Raw genomic sequence first — 19,408 nt, forward strand, 5'->3', positions numbered from 1 at the left:
TCCCTGATATCCAACCTATCTTTATTTCTCCTTATCGAATGATCCCGACAGAATTGAAAGAATTAAAGGATTAGTTAAAGGATTTGTTGGATAAGGATTTTATTAGACCAAGTATCTCTGCATGGGGTGCTCCGGTTCTCTTTGTTAGGAAGAAGGATGGTCTCTTCGTATGTGTATTGATTATCGACAATTGAACAAGGTCACAATTAAGAATAAGTATCCCATCCCAAAAATTGATGACTTGTTCGATCAACTTCAAGGAGTGAGCTACTTTTCAAAGATTGATCTTCAATTGGATTATCATCAACTCCAAGTAAACAAATGTGACATTCTGAAGACGATTTTAGAACTTGGTATGGTAACTTTGAATACTTGGTTATGTCTTTTGGACTAACGAATGCTCCTGCAGCTTTTATGGACTTGATGAACAAGGTGTTCAAGCAATATTTGGATATGTTCGTAACTATGTTCATGATGATATTCTAATCTATTCTTAGAGTGAGGAGGATTATGCCGATCATTTGAGAATTATTTTGAAAATTGTCAAGGACTGTCAGTTATTTGCTAAATTTAGCAAGCGTGAATTTCGGTTGATGTCAGTTGCTTTCCTTGGTTATATTATCTCTGGTGAAGGTATTATGGTTAATCAAAAAAAGATCGAAGTGGTTAAGAATTGTCCCAGACCATTGTCCCCTTCTGGTATTTGGAGTTTCTTAGGCTTATCTGGTTATTATAAAAGGTTTGTAGAGGTTTCTCTTCCATTACATTGTCTTTGACTACTTTGACTCAAAAGAAAGTGAAGTTCCACTGGTCTAAGGCATGTGAGAAGAGCTTTAAAGAGTTGAAAGATAGGCCTACCTTTATTCCGGTGTTGACTTTGCCGGAAGGTTCTGATGGGTTTGTTATTTATTATGATACTTCACAAGTTGGTCTTGGTTGTATTCTAATGCAGAATGGAAAAGTGATAACCTATACTTCTAGGCAACTCAAGGTTCATAAGAAGAATTACCTGACCCATGACTTGGAGTTAGCGACAACGATTTTTGCTTTGAAGTTGTGAAGACACTATCTTTATGGTGTCCATGTTGATGTATTCACCGATCACAAGAGTTTGCAATATGTATTCACTCAAAAGGATTTGAACATTCGACAAAGGAGATGACTTGAATTGTTGAAGGATTATGACATGAGTATGTTGTACCATCTGGGAAAGGCGAATGTGGTTGCCGATGTACTTAGTAGATTGTTCATGAATAGTGTTACCCATGTTGAGGATGAGAAGAAAGAGTTAGCTTGTAATGTTCATAGACTAGCCCATTTGGGTGTTCGATTTGTTGATTCCGAGGATAGTGATGTTATTGTACAAAATGGTTATGAATAATCTCTTGTGGCGGATGTTAAGGCATCAAGATAATGATCCTACATTGGTTGAGTTGAAGAAAGCGGTTGTCGAAAAAACTATTCAGGCTTTCTCCCAAGGAATATATAGTGTTTTGAGATATCAAGACCAATTGTGTGTTCCCGATGTTGATGGCTTGAGGGAAATGATATTGTCCGAAGCTCATAGTTCGCAGTATTCTATTCATTTGGGTTCCACAAAGATGTATTGAGATTTGAGGGAAGTGTATTGGTGGAATGACATGAAGAGGGATATTGCGGAGTTTGTAGGTAAATGTCCTAATTGTCAACCAGTGAAGGTTGAGCATAAAAAACTAGGAGGTTTAGCTCAAGATATTGAGATTCTTACTTGTAAATGGGAATCCTTGAATATGGACTTCATTACAGGTTTGCCTCGTACTTGTAGGAAGAATAATTTGATTTGGGTGGTAGTTGACCAAATGACTGAGTTATCTCATTTTCTTCCTATTAAGACTTCATATTAAATCGAAGACTATGCTAAATTATATATCTGAGAGCTGGTTAAGCTTTATAGTGTCCCATTGTCTATCATTTCAGATCGAGCTACTCAATTTATATCTCAATTTTGGAGATCTTTCCAAAAGGGTCTTGGTACTCAAGTAAAGCTTGGTGCATCTTTTCACCCTCAGATGGATGGTCAGGCCGAGCATACCATTCAGACCTTGGAGGACATGTTAAGAGACTGTGTCATTGATTTTAAGGGTAACTGGGATGATCATTTGCTATTGATAGAGTTTGCCTATAATAATAGTTACTATTCTAATATTCATATGGCTCCATTTAAGGCCTTATATAGTAGGAGGTATAGGTCTCCTATTTGTTGGTTCAAAGTTGGCGAATTTTCTTTGATAGGACCCGAGTTGGTACATGAGTCTATGGAGAAAGTTAGACTAATTAGAGAAAGATTAAAGACTAACCAAAGCGGATAAAAGTCCTATTCAAATGTAAGGAGAAGGGAACTTGAATTTGAGGTTAATAATTGAGTTTACTTGAAAATCTTACCTATGAAGGGTGTAATGGATTTTGGCAAGAAGGGGAAGCTAAGTCCCCACTATGTAAGTCCATACCATATCTTGATGTGGGTTGGCAAAGTGGCATATGAGTTAGATTTGCCTTCTGATTTGGTATAGGTGCATCCAGTGTTCCATGTGTCATTGTTGAGGAAGTTTTTTAGTGATCCTAGATCCATTATGCCATTTGACAATATTTATGTAAAGGTGAGTCTTTAATATGAGGAGTTTCCGATTGAGATCCTAGACCGATAAGTTAGAAAGTTGAGAAACATGGAAATAATTCCAGTTAAGGTTTTATGGAGGAACCAAGGGGTTGAGGGTGCTACATGGGAAGCCGAAGCCGATATGATGTAATGATATCCTCATCTTTTCCCTTTCATTCCTAGTTGAGGTATTGAGTTCCTTCATGATCCACTCAGCCAAAATCATGTGTTTCAGTCATACTCATTTTTTCATATGCATTCTTATTCATAAATGAGTTTTAAAGTCATGTTTTGGCTTGGTATTGAATATTCCATGTTGTTATGCTTTTTGGTATGTTTTGTACTCATGTTGGGCTATTATGTTTCTTTTCTATTTCATTCATACTAGCTTGAGTCCCATTCGAGGATGAATATTCCCAAGAGGGAGATATTGTAAGACCTCAGAAGTTGGAAATTTGGGAAAGTGAGGTGTTGAGGGAAGTTGCAAAAATTTTGCACCAGGCCATACTCAGCATCACGGATCGTGGAGAGTTCTCGTATAGGTGCCAGAGTTCAAGGGATTAAGAGAGGAGGTCTATGGAGGGCTCTACTGCCCGTGGAGAGTTTCACGTGCCGTAAAGACTCCCATGAACTCAACCCCTAAGACCCTTGATTTAGGTTGAGGACCACCCCGTGGTGCCCTCCGTGAAGGTCACCCCTTCAGATCCAAAAACAAAGCTCATTAACATGGTCACCACCATGGGCTGTAGTGAGCTTCACAGACTGTGGTGGGCCTTCCATCTAGGTACCTAACTTAATTTAAGTTAGGGGTATTTTGGTCTTTTCTTATATTTTCATTAATGAATATGGATGGTTTTAGGGGTTTATTTTAGCCTAATGACTACCCTAAGCCCCCTAACTCTCTCATTGTCACCCTAACACTCAAAACCTGAAATCCTCTCTCTAAATTCTTCTTTCAAGAGCTTTCTTCTTCCATCAGCTAATTTCAAGAGAAATTTAAGTCAAGTCTCCAATCAAGAGCAAAATTAGGGCTAATGATGTTAATGACTATGTTTTACATGAAATACCGTTGGGATATTCATTGAGCACTATGAGGACTTTAAGGTGGGGTTCCGTATGGTAGCAATAGTAGCTACCCAAGGGAATCCTAGAATCAACCTTTAGTCCCTAACTACTTTGCCCGTGTAGGTTTAAAGTGTCAATATGGCATACCTAGTGGATTCACATATAGCACAAAGTTAGATAAAGTACCATAAACGGAGTCTACCTTGGCCAAGTAGCCCTCCCTTCTCGATGTGAGGCACATCGAATTACATGTTATAGCTCGCATGGTCTTATATGTCTATTAAAGGTTCTATCCAACATCAAGCTATATGAAAAGGTATAAAGTTCTCATGGTGATGTTTTCATGCATTGACCACATGATGATATATTTTGAAGGTTTTCATGGTTTTACTTATGTTTTAAGATAATGGTTATGCATCCATGTTCATATAGAGTAAGTCCTATATTCATTATTCATGCATATTTCTCACATACTTAGTGCATTTCATGTACTAACGCATACTTTTGCCTATATTGTATCATAATATAGGATCGAATGATCATCACGGACCTCTCATTCGTAGCTAGAGTTGAGATTTACTTTCTATTGGTGAGTCTTCATGCTTTGAGGACATGACTTTCATATTTATTATTTTTATGACTTTCTTATGTTGTCATGAGTGAGGTAGAAACTTGTCTTATATCCCAATCTAGTTTAGCAGAAGAATGTTGGATATTATAGAGTCTATGTTATCTTTGATTTGTGTTGAGACTTTCATGTTGAGGCTTTATTTCCATGTCTATGCCTTACTTTATTGCTTTACTTATCTTATGTATGCTCATGAATGATATGCTAAGAAGCTTGGTTGGGGTCCCTTGGATTTATAATTGTCGTGTCATGCCTATGGCGTAGCCTGGGTTGTGACAATCAATTTCTTTTTATAAAGGCTAAAATCACTTATTTTGACTTTTTTTTACCCATATTGTAGGGTAGATCTCAAAGGATATGAAAAATCTCCTATATGCCATACATACAACTTTCATCAAATATGGATTTCCGCTGAATTCAATATGTATCTCTGAGATCGATTATAGAATTTTGTTTACTCACTTTGAATGATTTGTTTTCCTCCATTTCCTGTTAGGATTGGAAATCTTATATTTTACATATTGATATGATTGAGTATTTGGGTTTTTGAAATTGTGTAAAAGGAAGTGCTTTAAATCTTTGATATTTGATTCAAACTTATTCTAAAAAAGTCGAGCTATTTTGAATTGTATGTTGACATAGACAAAATCAAGAAAAGCCTCTTAAATTATTTTAATTTTGAACCTTGGACATATAAGAGTTGTGAATCGAAGATGATCTTTTGTCTCATAGTAGCATTCTCCAGTCCTTTCATGAAACTTTCATTATTGGGTTCACCATACACTTCACATGTATCTATCGATTCGCATGGCATCATCAAATGACACAAGACTTGGATAAGAATCTATAACGCACTTGTTGATGATCTATTACTTTGAAAACATTACGGGTTCCTCGAATAATGTGATATCTCACACTGGATAAATTATTAACCCTTCCCCCTCATACTAAGACTAAAGATTGTTCTTGTGAATTATGACCAATAAGATTAATCATACTCTGACAACTTTACGTAACGCAGAGTTTGATATTTTTGGATTAATAGTGGAAAAGTTGACTGATAAGTTACACTTATTGCCACTCTACAAGCCATACATGATATTTTCACCTCATACAGATCGTCATTCAAGTTTTTTGAATTCATCATATCCTTTTTCGCGTTCAAGAATCCCCCTTTCTTCCACTTTGGTCACTGTTTTATGTTTCAATTGAACAATGCCTATTTTTATTATTATTCTCAAAGGATAAGATTATTCTCTTTACCAAACATATGTTGATCCAATCATGATCTTATATATAAGAAGAATAAATGATCTTTCTTAATCAATCCTTTTACCCTTTATTCTTCAAGAATAAGGGAGAACATTTTCAAGTTTGAATTTATAAAGTTGGAATTCTGTTTCTTCTACTTTATATTTATATAATATGAACATTTTTTCTCTTTTTTGTAATATTATTTCTTAAGTCCCATAGGTTAGGAAACAACCTCTTTACCTCAAAGAGATATTGGTAAGATGTGTGCACATTTTATCCTCCTCAGACCCCATTTTGTGGGATTTCAATGGATTTGTTGTTGTTTATGTAAGTCCCATAGGTTTGATATTGTAGAATTTGACCATTTTTCTCATTGAGCGAAAGGTACAAAATAAATTAGATTGATAAAATTACCATGTGAAATCTTTAGGCTTTTCTCTTTCTCGATCCCTATCACATATGTATAGTGTTTGAATCAATAGAGAACATTTTCTTTTGTATGAATCAATATTATTCCATTTAAAATTCTTCTTGATACTTCCTAAGGAATCTCGAATTGGATCCCAAATTGACAGCTTAGTGTGAGCTTATGCACGCCATTATGCATTCTTTGAATAGGAATTAATTTTCTGAAATTTTATGGCTTTCGTACTTTGGTGTGTCTTCGAGATCTTTTCAATGACCTATGTTGAAGGCATATCTATCTAGTCTGATCGAATGCATAAAGCATGCGGTAGTAATGCAACCATAATAAGTATACAGAAAGACACTTCTTTTTATTATATTAGTATTTTATATTATATATATTAGATTATAATGTTATATTAGTGTCAGATCTTGACTTACTGAGTCCATTTTTTGTGATGTATTATTGGCACAAGTCCTATATTTTATCACTATAGACCGAGGAGAAAAGTTGCATGATAGTAAGAGAAGTATACCATGAAAGAAGCAAGGAGGTCATCCTTTTTCAAATATACAACATGGATTCTAATAATGTAGTTGGAATCTCACGTCGATCCGAATGAATCATCCTTTCCACAAAGATAAATCTTTTTCCTGATAGGTAAAGAGATAGCAAATTTCAAATTCTATCTCGGTAGAACATGTATTTTTATTACTATGAAATTCATAAATGAAGTAGTTAATGGTAGGATTACCATTATTCTTTTTGTAGTAACGAATCTTGTATGTGTTCCCAAGAAAAGGAATTTGTTCATTTTTTGGGGTCTCAAAGAGGAGTGAAAATGCATAAAAACTCTTGAATGAAAAACAGATTTAACTCCAGTGCCTTCAGAATTGGTAGTCAATCCTATTTTTGATAGGGGCAGTTGATAATTAAATCTAATTTTGATCATTATTTTCATATCCATAATAGTGTGAAACAAGGCCTACCTCCAAGTTTATCAAGAATAGTGGCGTTGAGTTTTTAGACCCTCTCACTTAGGATTTGTCAATTATATTTCTCGATGAGAAGGGGAAGGGATATAACTCAGTGGTAGAGTATCACCTTTGACATATTGGAGGTCATTAGTAGGATCCTGATAATCCCTAAGCCCGATGCAAGTTTTACTATTTGGATTTGCTCCCCTACCATCATTTTATGAGAATAGTGTCATGACCCAAGTTAGGTTCTAGACGTGACACGACGCTTAGGATCTCAAGGGGTCCCAAACAAGCCTCTGTAATGACCCGTTAGGTCATTTTCAGAACTAGTCCTCTCTCTTTCATAAAATATCCTTTCCGTAAATTTAAATTGAAAATTTTGGACTATTCAGAACTACGGTTGATTAGCGGAGGATAATTTTAGATAATTAATTTAATTAGTAGGATGAATTATTAATTTATTTAACGGCCTATACCACTTGTCCCATATTTATTAAATCAAGTTAGTAAGGTTTGTCACTTTTAGTACATAATTAGTTTGAAAAAAAAATAAGAGTAGAAACTTACCTGACGGACGAACATGAGAGGAAAACAAGTTCGAACTTCAAGTTTCAGGTAAAAATTTATTATCTATGCTTTTTACATATATGCCTATGTTGATTGTTGCAATGAGTGGATAATAAATAATATATTTGTTAGTGAGAAAACAATAGTGGAGAATTATTAATTGCTACAGGTATGAGATTTGTAAGTTAGGGGACAAATACATTGTTGAAGTTGAATTGAAGGTAATTATTAGAAAATAATTGGGAAGTGATGTAAAAGGAAAAGCAAATTATTGTTGGGGTTGGGTTATTTTTTTTGTTTCAGGGTTAGAGTGCAGATAGTGCATTGAGTGATAATTTTTGATATTTTTTATCATATTATAATTCAAGTTTTGAGATATTGAGTTATATAATTAACTATTAGGTGTATTGTATTATATGAATATAATTAAACTTATGATATTTGGAAGAATTGAGACATACCCTAGGCATGAAATTTGCAAAATATAAGATTCAACCTATTAATTGTCATCAGCATTAGGAACATGATTATAGATTTGGGTGAGTTATAGGTCTAAGCTAGACATATAGCAATATGAGTGTCATTGGATTTGTATTCTTATGAAGATTATGTATTTAAATAATTTTTGATCATTCAGAATTATTATGAAAGGCTCAAGTTTCAAAGTAATTATTCGATTAATTGAGACAAGTGAACTTCTAAAACTCCATTAAAGCTTGTAGAATTCCTGAATTTCCTTTTCTTGTGTGTGTTGGGGAATAATGAGAATAGTTTGTGGGTTGTGTTCTTACATGAATATGCCTAAATTAAAAGACAGGGTTAACAAAAAGGCAACGTGTGATAATCTTTTGATATGAAAGTGTGAAATGTCTTGATTATGATATGGATGTGTATTTGTTGAAATGCTTTGATAGCTTCATTGTGATTGTGAATAAGTTGAACTTGTCATTCCTTATTATTGTGTGAACATGCCAATTGCATTTTCTTCTTGAACACTTAATGCGAGTGCCGAGGTCATTTTCAGTGAGTGTGATGTCAAGGTCATTTCCGACAAGAGTGTGTTATCGAGGTCATTTTTGGTGAGAGTGTATTTTCGAGGTCATTTCTGGTGAGAGTGTGATGTCGAGGTTATTTTTGGCGAGAGTATAATACTGAAGTCATTTCCAGTGAAACTGTGGTGTCGAGGTCATTTTCAGTGAGAGTGTGTTGCCGAAGTTATTTCCAATGAGAGTATGATGTCGAGGTCATTTTCGGTATGCGTGTGTTTCTGAGGTCATTTTAGTCAAGAGTGTAATGTCGAGGTCATTTCTGATGAGAGTGTAATGTTGAGGTCTTTTTTGGTAAGTTTGTATTGCCTAGGTCATTTCTTGAGAGAGTGTGGTGACGAGGTCATTGGAGGCGATTATGACTGATAGTCAACTATTATTTGAGCATGAGCATCCTTCCATATTTATATGTAGTGTATTGAATTTTATGTATGTTCTATGTGATATTTGTGATTCTGTCTTGAGCTGAATTAATTGTGATTGTGGAATTTATATGAATTGTGTATTTTGAACTCTAGGTTGGGCTGATTTTCTATGCAGGTTGTTATTATGGAGGTTTGGTTGGGCTGAAAGAAGTTCTCGAGTTTTATTAGATTTACTTAGTTTTATTAGTTGGCTTGCTGAGTATCATGTAGTTTGGTACTCACTCGTTGCTTCTACACTTGTGTAGGTTCTGAGCCTGGACCGTGAGTGAGTCTTTTCCTTTTCATCTGAGGCTTTGAGGTGACATTGAGAGGTAGTTGATTGACGTCCGGTGATTTTCCTTGTTTCTTTACTTATGCTTTATTTTATTCGAGATACAAAGACATTTGAGACTTATATTTATCTTCCATTTTGTATTTACTAGTAGGTTGTAGATGTGACAATCATATTTTGGGGGTTATATGAGATTGTCTAAGTCTTCCTCTTTCGTTTATCTTGTCTATATAATTATTTCTTAATTTCTTTTCATATTTATTGGGTTTAGATTGACTTTTCCTGGTAAGATAGGACAAGTCCCATCATATTTGATTTTGAGTTATGACAAAATAGTATCAGAGCTCCAGGTTTATAGGTCTCACATGTATATTAGCTAAGTCTTAGTAGAGTCTCAAGGATCAGTACAGAGACGTCTGTATTTATATTTAAGAGGCTATGAAGTTTGTTAGGAAAGATCTTCAATTCTTGATCCTCTATCATGCGTTCTTGATCTGATCTAATTCTTATTGCTTCACTTCATTCTCTTATTTATAATGGTGACTCGTGCTTGGTTCTGTGTGCGTGTAAAATTTTATCACATGGTTTTGGTATTAGATCTGATTTTGAGGCGGAAATGATAGACTTATGGAAAGGCTATGCGGTCAGACTTGTAATGCACCACAATTTGGAAACAGTGAGTAAGGTTGTAGTTTAATGATGCATTTTTAGGATGTGGTATAAAAGGAGGAACAATGGTTGTGAGATTTCATGAATGACTTGCTTAGTGTATAAAGGAGATGAGGTTGTGCCAATCGAGAACAAAAATTCTATAGCGGTTTCATAGATTGGGTGTTTATTAGAAAATAGTTATAATACATCTACTACTGCGGTACCTGTGTTTACTTATTTAGGGTTATGGATTGTGTTGCTTCTACTATTGACCTGGCATACAAAAGGGTGTATATCGCTTTTGGCTGGAGACTAGAATGCTTTGGTAATGTATAACAGTTATGTAACGGGTAGGAAGGTATAGACTATCTGGGTACGATCTTTCTAGTGGGTATGATGTGTTTTAGTGGTGGATCTGCTGAACTTTCACGGTGTGGTACTAGTGGTATATAGAAATGGATACGTCGATTATTAAGTGTGAGTACTGACTACTTAAGGATTTATTAGTTGTATCACATGCTTGTATAATGTGATTCGACATTGCATTCACATTTGAGAAACAAATGGGGGTGTTACTACATATATTTAAATTGGGCATTATTTTTAAGGAATATTATATCGATGGATCTTGATATGGTATTAGTGTGTTTAAGTGTGAATTGTATTGCAAATATTGATTTGGGGACAAACAACTTCATTATAAACCAAAAGGAGTGGACTAATATTGAAATAATATGCTTATAGGTAAAGAAAGTTTTAATAAGTATATCTGTGCGAAGGCAAGTAAGTGTACCAGTGAGAAAGTACGTATGAAAATTGAGTAATTTATGAGATTAGATTGTATAAGAAAATTTTAGATATCACGTCGATGATATGGTTAACTTCGTGATGATGGAAAGGCTTGTTGATCATGGTAATAAGGGTTCGGGATGAATTATGATTAGGATACAACTATATGGTAATGGTTTTTGGTTAAAGGGATCCAGTATGTTAATGACAACTTGCAGATATCTAAGATTGTGGTTTGCTACTATTTAGTGATTAGCGTGGTCATATGGAAAGTTGTAGGAAGTGTTGAGACACCGCTCGGATATAATTGAGAGGAGTTAGGATCATAAATGTATAGAATAAGTGGGATGTAGTTTAGCCTTCGAAAGGCGGCGAGAATGAGGATGCTTAATTTGATTACAAAGTTTAAGGATTCAACTTCAGGGATGTCAAAGAGTTGGGTTTGGAAACATGTGACTTAATCCACATTGCTCTGGTTATGGGAATAGTATCTGGTGTTCATCAGTCGGGTTGAGTATGATTGGAGAGTGGAGTTTATGGACATTCGGCTCTAGTGTTGTGGTAAGTTCTATAGTGGTTTCAAGTTTGATGACTGGCACGATTTGGGTTCCTAATAAGGGACATAGTAAGATCGACGTATAAGTGTTTTATAATAAGCTAAGGTATGTGATTGCATAAAATCTTCAAGGTATGAGCCAATATTGATTGATAAAGGGATTGGTTTATATCATTTGAATAAAAAATTCAAGTTTTAATGATTGATTGTGTCAATTGTTGGGCATTTGGCAGGACTAGTGCATGATCTGAATTATAGAGTTTACTACTTTTGATTATAAAAGAGATCAATGAAATCTTCATTTGAGGATTTTGGTTTAAAGGAAAGGGTAACATACTGGGATTCTTAACTAAGAAAGAATGATGATAAATGAGTTAAGGAAAGGAGCAAGAGTCTGGTGCATTAAATAGTTCAAGCATTTAGGATTGGGTCATGAGTGTGAGTTAGGAATTTGAATGTCCTAGCAACATTGCACGATGGATATAAGTTAACAAATATGAAGATATAAGGCATCATGTGTAGAACCTTATTACAAAGTTGAGAATTGTATGAATCTTCGTCTTTAAGTTTAGATATGACAATAAAATGTGAACTGGTTTGGCACAAACTTACTAGACGTTTATCATCAACTTTTATGAAGATTGGCTTTTGATTAGAGTGACAAAAAATGATGTGTGAAAGATGCCGCATTTTTATATTGGTTTGAATTGTCTAAAATATGATAGTTGATTTATGGATGCTCTATGGTATGGACCTACAATTCTACATAGGTATAGAAGATTTTTAGGGAATTGAAACTTCTATGTTGATGGGCCTACACATATTAATGTGATACATTACATAGACACTTCATGGTAAATAGATTTTATATGCTCATAGTATACGAAATTATTGGGGTGACCGAGAATCTCTCTAAATATTGGCACGAGGTATACGATTGTTTGAATGGTAGTTGAAACTTGGTATGTGAAAGATTGTGTGGAGTTGAAATTGGGTATGATTCAATAGCTTTACCTCGATGGAAAAGTACTATCTGATTTAAAATTAGTGCTATCAGCCTTGGGTATAACCTGTATCCATCATGGAATGCTTAAATAGAAAGAGAGGAAGTCATAGTTTGAAATATTTAGAGGCTACAATGTGTTGCTAAGAAGACTTTGATACAAGTGACTGTTTGAGAGTATGGTAAATGATCGGTGTGGCTATGATGTTTTCTTAGTATTAAGAGTATTGGCTTCAGTTGAGGACTAAGGAGTATGTGGGGATTGATAAATCAAGTATGTCTATGACTGTCATATGGACTAGACTGGTTGATTGTGGGTAGCTAAAATTCAAAGAGATGGAGTCAGATGAATGGATATGTTTGATATGGGCACTATGGAAGGAGTATCTTATGTTATTCGACCTTGATTCTGTACATTCTTATGTGACCACCTACTTTGTTTCAGACATAATTTGAAATATGATTTGATGCATACACCCACATGTGTTTCCACATCCATGGCTGATTTCCTAGTAGTGGATCAGGTGTACCGATCCTGCGACTATCCTCTTGTTATGGTGGCATCCTTGGGCAGACTTAGTCATTTCAGTTATGGCAAATTTGCTATTGTTTGAGATAGTTAAAGTATACAAGTGGTTCTACATGCACAAATTTACTTATGATAATTTATAGAAGAGCCACCATGAGTACTTACAGTTTTCCGACAGTTGTAAGATTCATCTCATCATCGGAATCATGTTGCGATTAAGTGTGACTGAATGTGGGGATCATTGGAACTAGTTCTGCCGCTCTTTAGGGTTGTTTATAATTGCAACTACTGATGTAACATTTTTGATAGCATTATAGAGGTTCTGTATGCTTAGGTGTATCGCTCACTAGGAGGTTATTCGATCATTTCCTTCTTTGGATTAGATAAATCATATTCTCCGGTGATGAGTATGCAATGTCTAAAGATCAAATTTGTACAGCTTAAGCTCGTGGAAAGACTTGATTGTGAGAATGAAATCTTGATAAGATCTTTGATGGTCTATATATTATGAGTGTGGTGGTTGGTTTAGGTTCACTTTTGGTTGGAGATGGTATTGGTTCAGAATCCTCTCATGGTTATATGTTGAAAGATTGTCCTGGTGGTTGTGTTATGATTTAGTGGTTCTCAATTCTGATTGGGTTCATGGGTCAGACTGTGCCTTGATAATCACTCTTGATTTGTAGATCAACCAAAGTTGGATTCAAAAGTTTAGTTCTTAGTAGTTGATCTTGATGGAATGGTCTTAAGGAGGAGCTCACTTGGAGAGATGAATACCGACTCTGGTAACATCGGTTGTTCTTCCTTCTCCTTCTTTATGTTCGAGGACGAACATGATTTTTAGTTGTGGGTAATGTAATGACTCGTTAGGTCATTTTTAGAACTAGTGCTCTCTTTTTCATAAAATACCCTTTCCATAAATTTAAATTGGAAATTTTGGACTATTCAGAACTATGGTTAATTAGTGAACGGGTAATTTTAGATAATTAATTTAATTAGTAGGCTAAATTGTTAATTTATTAATTACCCTATACCACTTATTCCATATTTATTAAATCAAGTTAGTAGGATTTGTCACTTTTAGTACATAATTAGTTTGAAAATAAAAGAGAAACAAGAGCAGAAACTTACCTAGGTGGACGAACGGGGAAGGAAAAAAAGGTCGAACTTCAAGTTTCAGGTAAAATGTTATTATCTATGCTCTTTACATATATGCCTATGTTTCTTTTTGCAATGAGTGGATAATAAATATTAAATTTGTTAGTAAAAAAATATAGTGGCGAATTATTGATTGCTACAGATTTGAAATTAGTAGGTTAAGGGACAAATATAATGTTGAAGTTGAATTGAAAGTAAGTATTAGGTAATCAATAGAAAAAGATTGGGAAGTGATGGAAAGGGGAAAGTAAAGCACTGTTGGGGTTGATGTTTTTTTTCATTTCAGGGTTAGAGTGCAGATGTTGCATTGAGTCATAATTTTTTTATTATTTTTATCATATTATGATTCAAGTTTTGATATATTGAGTTATATAATTAAATTTTAGGCATATTGTATTATATGAATATAGTTAAACTTATAGTATTTGGAGGAATAGAGACGTACCCTAGGCTTGACATTTGAAAAATATAATATTCGACCTATTAATTGACATCAATATTTGGAACTTGTTTATAGATTTTGGTGAGTTGTGGGTCCAAACTAGACATTTAGAAATATGAGTGTCATTGAATTCGTATTCTTATAAAGATTGTGTATTTGAAGAGGTTTTAATCGTTCGGAAGCGTTTCAAAAATCTCAAGTTTCGAAGTGATTACTCTATTAATTAAGGTAACTGATCTTCTAAAACTGAGGAGTAATGAAAATGAGGTTGTGGGTTGTCTTCTTACATGAATAAGCATAAATTTAAAGACCGGGTTAACAAAAAGGTAATGTGTGATAATCTTGTGATATGAAAGTGTGTAATGCTTTAATTGTGATATGGATGTGTATTTGTTGAAATACTTTGATAGCTATATTGTGATTTTGAATATCTTGAATTTGTTATTCCTCATTATTATGTGAACATGCTAATTGCATTTTGTTCTTGAACATTTTGGTGAAATGAATATGTTGTGATAGTGAGGTCATTTTTATGCGAGTGTGATGCCGAGGTCATTTTTGATGAGAGTGTGTTACTGAGGTCAATTCCAGTGAGAGTGTGTTATCGAGGTCATTTACGGCGAGAGTATGATATCGAGATTATTTCCAATGAGAGTGTGATGCCAAGGTCATTTTTATGAGAGTGTGGTGCTGAGGTCATTTTTGACAAGAGTGTGTTGCCAGGGTCGTTTCCGGTGAGAGTGTAATACTGAGGCCATTTTCTTTGAGAGTATGATGCCGATGTTATTTTCGGTGAGAGTGTGTTGCCGATATAATTTTCAGTGAGAGTGCGATGTAGAGGTCATTTCCAGCAATAGTTTGATGCGGAGGTCATTGCCGATAAAATTGTGTTGCCAGGGTCATTTCTGTTGAGAGTGTGATATCAAGGTCATTGGCAGTGATTGTGACTGATGGTCGACTATAGTTTGTGCATGAGCATCATTATATATTTATGTGTGGTGTATTAACTTTTGTGTATGTTCTATGTGACACTTGTGATTCTGTGTTGTGGTGACTTAATTGTGATTGTGGAATTTATATGAACTATGTATTGTGAACTCTAGGTTGGGATGATTTTCTATGCAGGTGGTAATTATAGAGGTTCGGTTGGGCTGAAAGGAGTTCTCGAGTTTTATTAGATTTGCCTAGTTTTATTAGTTGGCTTATTGTGTACCATGTTGTTTGGTACTCACTCCTTGCTTCTACACTTGTGTAGGTTTTGAGCCCAGACTATGAGTGAGTCTTTTCCTTTTCATTCGAGGCTTCGAGGTGACATTGAGATGTCGTTGATTGATGTTCGGCGATCTCCCTTGTTCCTTTACTTATGCTTTATTCTATTCGAGTTATAAAGACATTTGAGACTTGTATTTATCTTCCGTTTTGTATTTACTAGTGGCTTGTACACGTGACAACTAGATTTTGGGGGCATTATGAGATTGTCTAAGTCTTCCCCTTTTATTTATCTTGTCTATATAATTATTTCCGCAATTCTTTCCGTATCTATTGGATTTAGGCTGACTTTTTCTGGTGGAATAGGACAAATGCCATCACATTTGATTTTGGGTCGTGACAGTCTTTTAGCATAACATACATCAGGTAAGTAAGAAATATCGAAAGAAAATCTTAAACGTGGAAGGTAAGTCTTAATCTAGTAATCTTGATAGAAGAGAAAGCTCAAAATATAACATCCTAATAGACGGGACTATATGACCATAGTCTAACAATGCCTCTAATAAGTTTGACGGGGGCTTAGGATAAGCCCTAACTCTCTTAAACATAAGAAACAAAAAGTCATGAAAGAAAGGAGTAATCAAGCCCAAGCTAAACCATGACTTAAAACTCATTTCATGAGCATGCATACATACGAAAATGTGAGAATGACTGAAACACGTGAATTCGAAGGAGTCAACATGAAGAAACTTAATACCTTAAGTTGGAAAATATCGCCTTCGACCTCCCATGTAGCACCCTCAACTACCTCCAAAGAACCTTCACAGATGCAACTTCTTTATTTCTGAACTTCTGGACTTAATGATCTAAAATCTCAATTGGAACCTCCACATATGATAGACTCTCTTTTACACCAACGCTGTTCAATTGTACAATAGAGGTAGGATCACCAACACACTTCTTAAACAATGAAACATGAAATACCAAATGTACCGATGAAAACTCGGAAGGCAAAACCAACTCATAAGACACCATACTGAAATGTCTCAAAATACGATATCGGCCTACCCTTTATAGGTGAGATTGTCAAGTAAACACAGTCATCAACCTCAAATTTAAGCTCTCTTCTTCTCACATCAAAATAGGACTTTTGTCGATTTTAGGCAGTCTTCAAACTTTCTCTAATGAGTCTAGCTTTCTCCATAGCCTCACAAATCAACTCGGGCCCTATCAAATCACCTCAACAACCTCAAACCATCTAATAGGAGATCTAGAACTCCTATCATACAAAGCCTCCAATAGAGCCATTTGGATACTCGAATGATAACTATTGTTGTAAGCTAACTCAATCAATGGCAAATGGTCACCCCAATTTCCTTTGAAGTCAACCACACAAGCCCTTAACTTATCTTCCAAAGTCTGAATAGTATACTCGGCTTGACCATCAGTCTGTGTGGGTAAATAGTTGTACTAAGCTTAACTTGAGTAAAAAGACCCTCTTGAAATGACCTCTAAAACTGAGAAGAAAATTGAGTACCTCAGTACAAAATGATAGACAATGGAACCCCATGAAGCTTTACCAACTCTAGAATGTAAATTCTAGCATAATTCTCGGTTGAATAAAAAGTCTTAATGGGAAGAAAATATGCCGAATTAGTCATTCGGTCCACCACAATCCAAATTGAATTATGTTGCCTATAAGTACAAGACAAATATATAATAAAGTCCAAATTTAAGTCCTCCCATTTTCAAGTAGGAATCTCAATATCTTGAGTTAAACCTCTCAATTTGTTTTGCTCAACCTTCCCTTGTTGGCAATTAGGATACTTAGCTACAAATTCTACAATATCGTTCTTCATGTTATTCCACCAATATACTTCCCTCATATTATGAAACATCTTGGTGGATCTCGGGTGAATAGAATATTGAAAACTATGTGCTTTAAACAATATGATTTCCCTCAAGACATCAACATTAGGAACACATAATAGACCTTGATATCGAAGTACACCATCCCTCCTTGGGAGAAAGACTCAATGTTTTTTTCGATAACCTTTTTCTATAACTCTGCCAAAGTCAAATTATTATCTTGATTTGTTGTAAGACCCTAGAATTTGAAAAGTTGAAAAACAAGGATCAAAACATGAAATTTCTAAAAAACTATAATTTTGACACTAGGTAATGACCACAAATGCCATCACAAGCCGTGGTGGGAACCACGCCTCATGGTGAGCCACTGTGGTAGTGACCCTGAGGTTTATTCCTGCAGGGAGAGGTCCACAACAGGACACGAAAGACTGTGGTGAGCATCACGGGGCGTGAAACCTTCCAGGATGACCCCTCCTCTGAGACCTCAGAACATGACTCCAAGGATAGGACCACGATTGGACACCACAGTTCGTATAGCTCTTCACGGACCATGGTGAGTTCTGTGGTGGCCACTCCACCAGAACCACCTGTAGGGCTTGCACCACACCCATGTTCCATGGGCCTTAATTCACTCTACGGACCGTGAAGGGGTTCCGTAGAGGGAGTTCTGGAACTCTTCCCTACAACTCCAAAAATCCAAGTTTAAGTAAATCATCAGGACACCACCAAAGGATGTGATGAGCATCAAGAACAGTCATGGATCATCTATGGTGGGTTCCAGTTCTAGTTAAATGAAGGGTATTTTAGTCATTTCCCTATTCTTTCATTAATGTATGTGGACATTTTTGGGACTAGATTCATTACAAAATTATCCTAAATACGTCTAAACCTATTCTTTTCCCTCATTAATTCCCAATCAACTTTAAGACTTCTCTCTTAAGGCTCATTCAAGGGTTTATCTTCTCCATCAAGTTTGGCTAGGGTTTCTCAAGAACAAGTCTCTTTTTTTAATTCTAAGGTCAAATTCAATCAAGTTAAGTAAGGATTGATCCATGGGTCCATTTCACCTTGGAGTCCCAAGGTTTCTACTCAAAATCTCATGAATTTCAATTGGGTTTGTAACCTTAATTTGATGAAATACATTAGGCTATTTAAATTACGTTTTAAATTATTATAGTTGACCATTATAAGTATGTTCCTACATGAATTACATGATTTTAAGTTGAATTATGATTGCCCATGCATGAAGCCTATTTTCAATGATGATATTATAAAGTATGATTATGAATACAATGACTTCAAGGTATTATCATGATTTTCATTCAAATCGACTATGTATATGAGTTTTATCATGATTTTCATTCAAATTGACTATGTATATGAGTTTTACTCTAAATTCAAATATGAATTATGATCATGAATTACAAGTATGTTCAAGATATGAATTTCATGCAAGTTATGAAGAAAGGTGACTTAGGGCCCTATGTGGTGACCTAGGACCTAATTATATAAATTATGCAAGTATGATTTGTAGTGATGAAAGGATAATACTCACATTGCAATTAATTATGCAAGTATGATTTGTAGTGATGAAAGGATAATACTCACATTGCAATTATGTTATGAAATGGGCAATTTTATGAAGTATGAAGTTTATGAACAAGCTATAATATAAGCTAAGTATGTTTATTATGTTATGTATTCCGTGGGATTTGACTTAGTACTGAGTGCACTTGAGGTGGGGGGGCCTACCAAAAGCCTTAGTAGCAACCTCAAGTCTCTTAAACTACGTGCCATAGTAGGTTGCCTTCATATTTTTGCTAGTGAATCTATATATAGCGTATGTACATGACCTGCCTATCGGGGTAGAGTCTAAGGGTTTTCCCTATCATTAACACTTAGAACTTTTGAGAGAAGAGGTTAGAGAG

Source organism: Solanum dulcamara, chromosome 3 (genome assembly GCF_947179165.1).
Source record: "Solanum dulcamara chromosome 3, daSolDulc1.2, whole genome shotgun sequence".
Taxonomy (NCBI): Eukaryota; Viridiplantae; Streptophyta; class Magnoliopsida; order Solanales; family Solanaceae; genus Solanum; species Solanum dulcamara.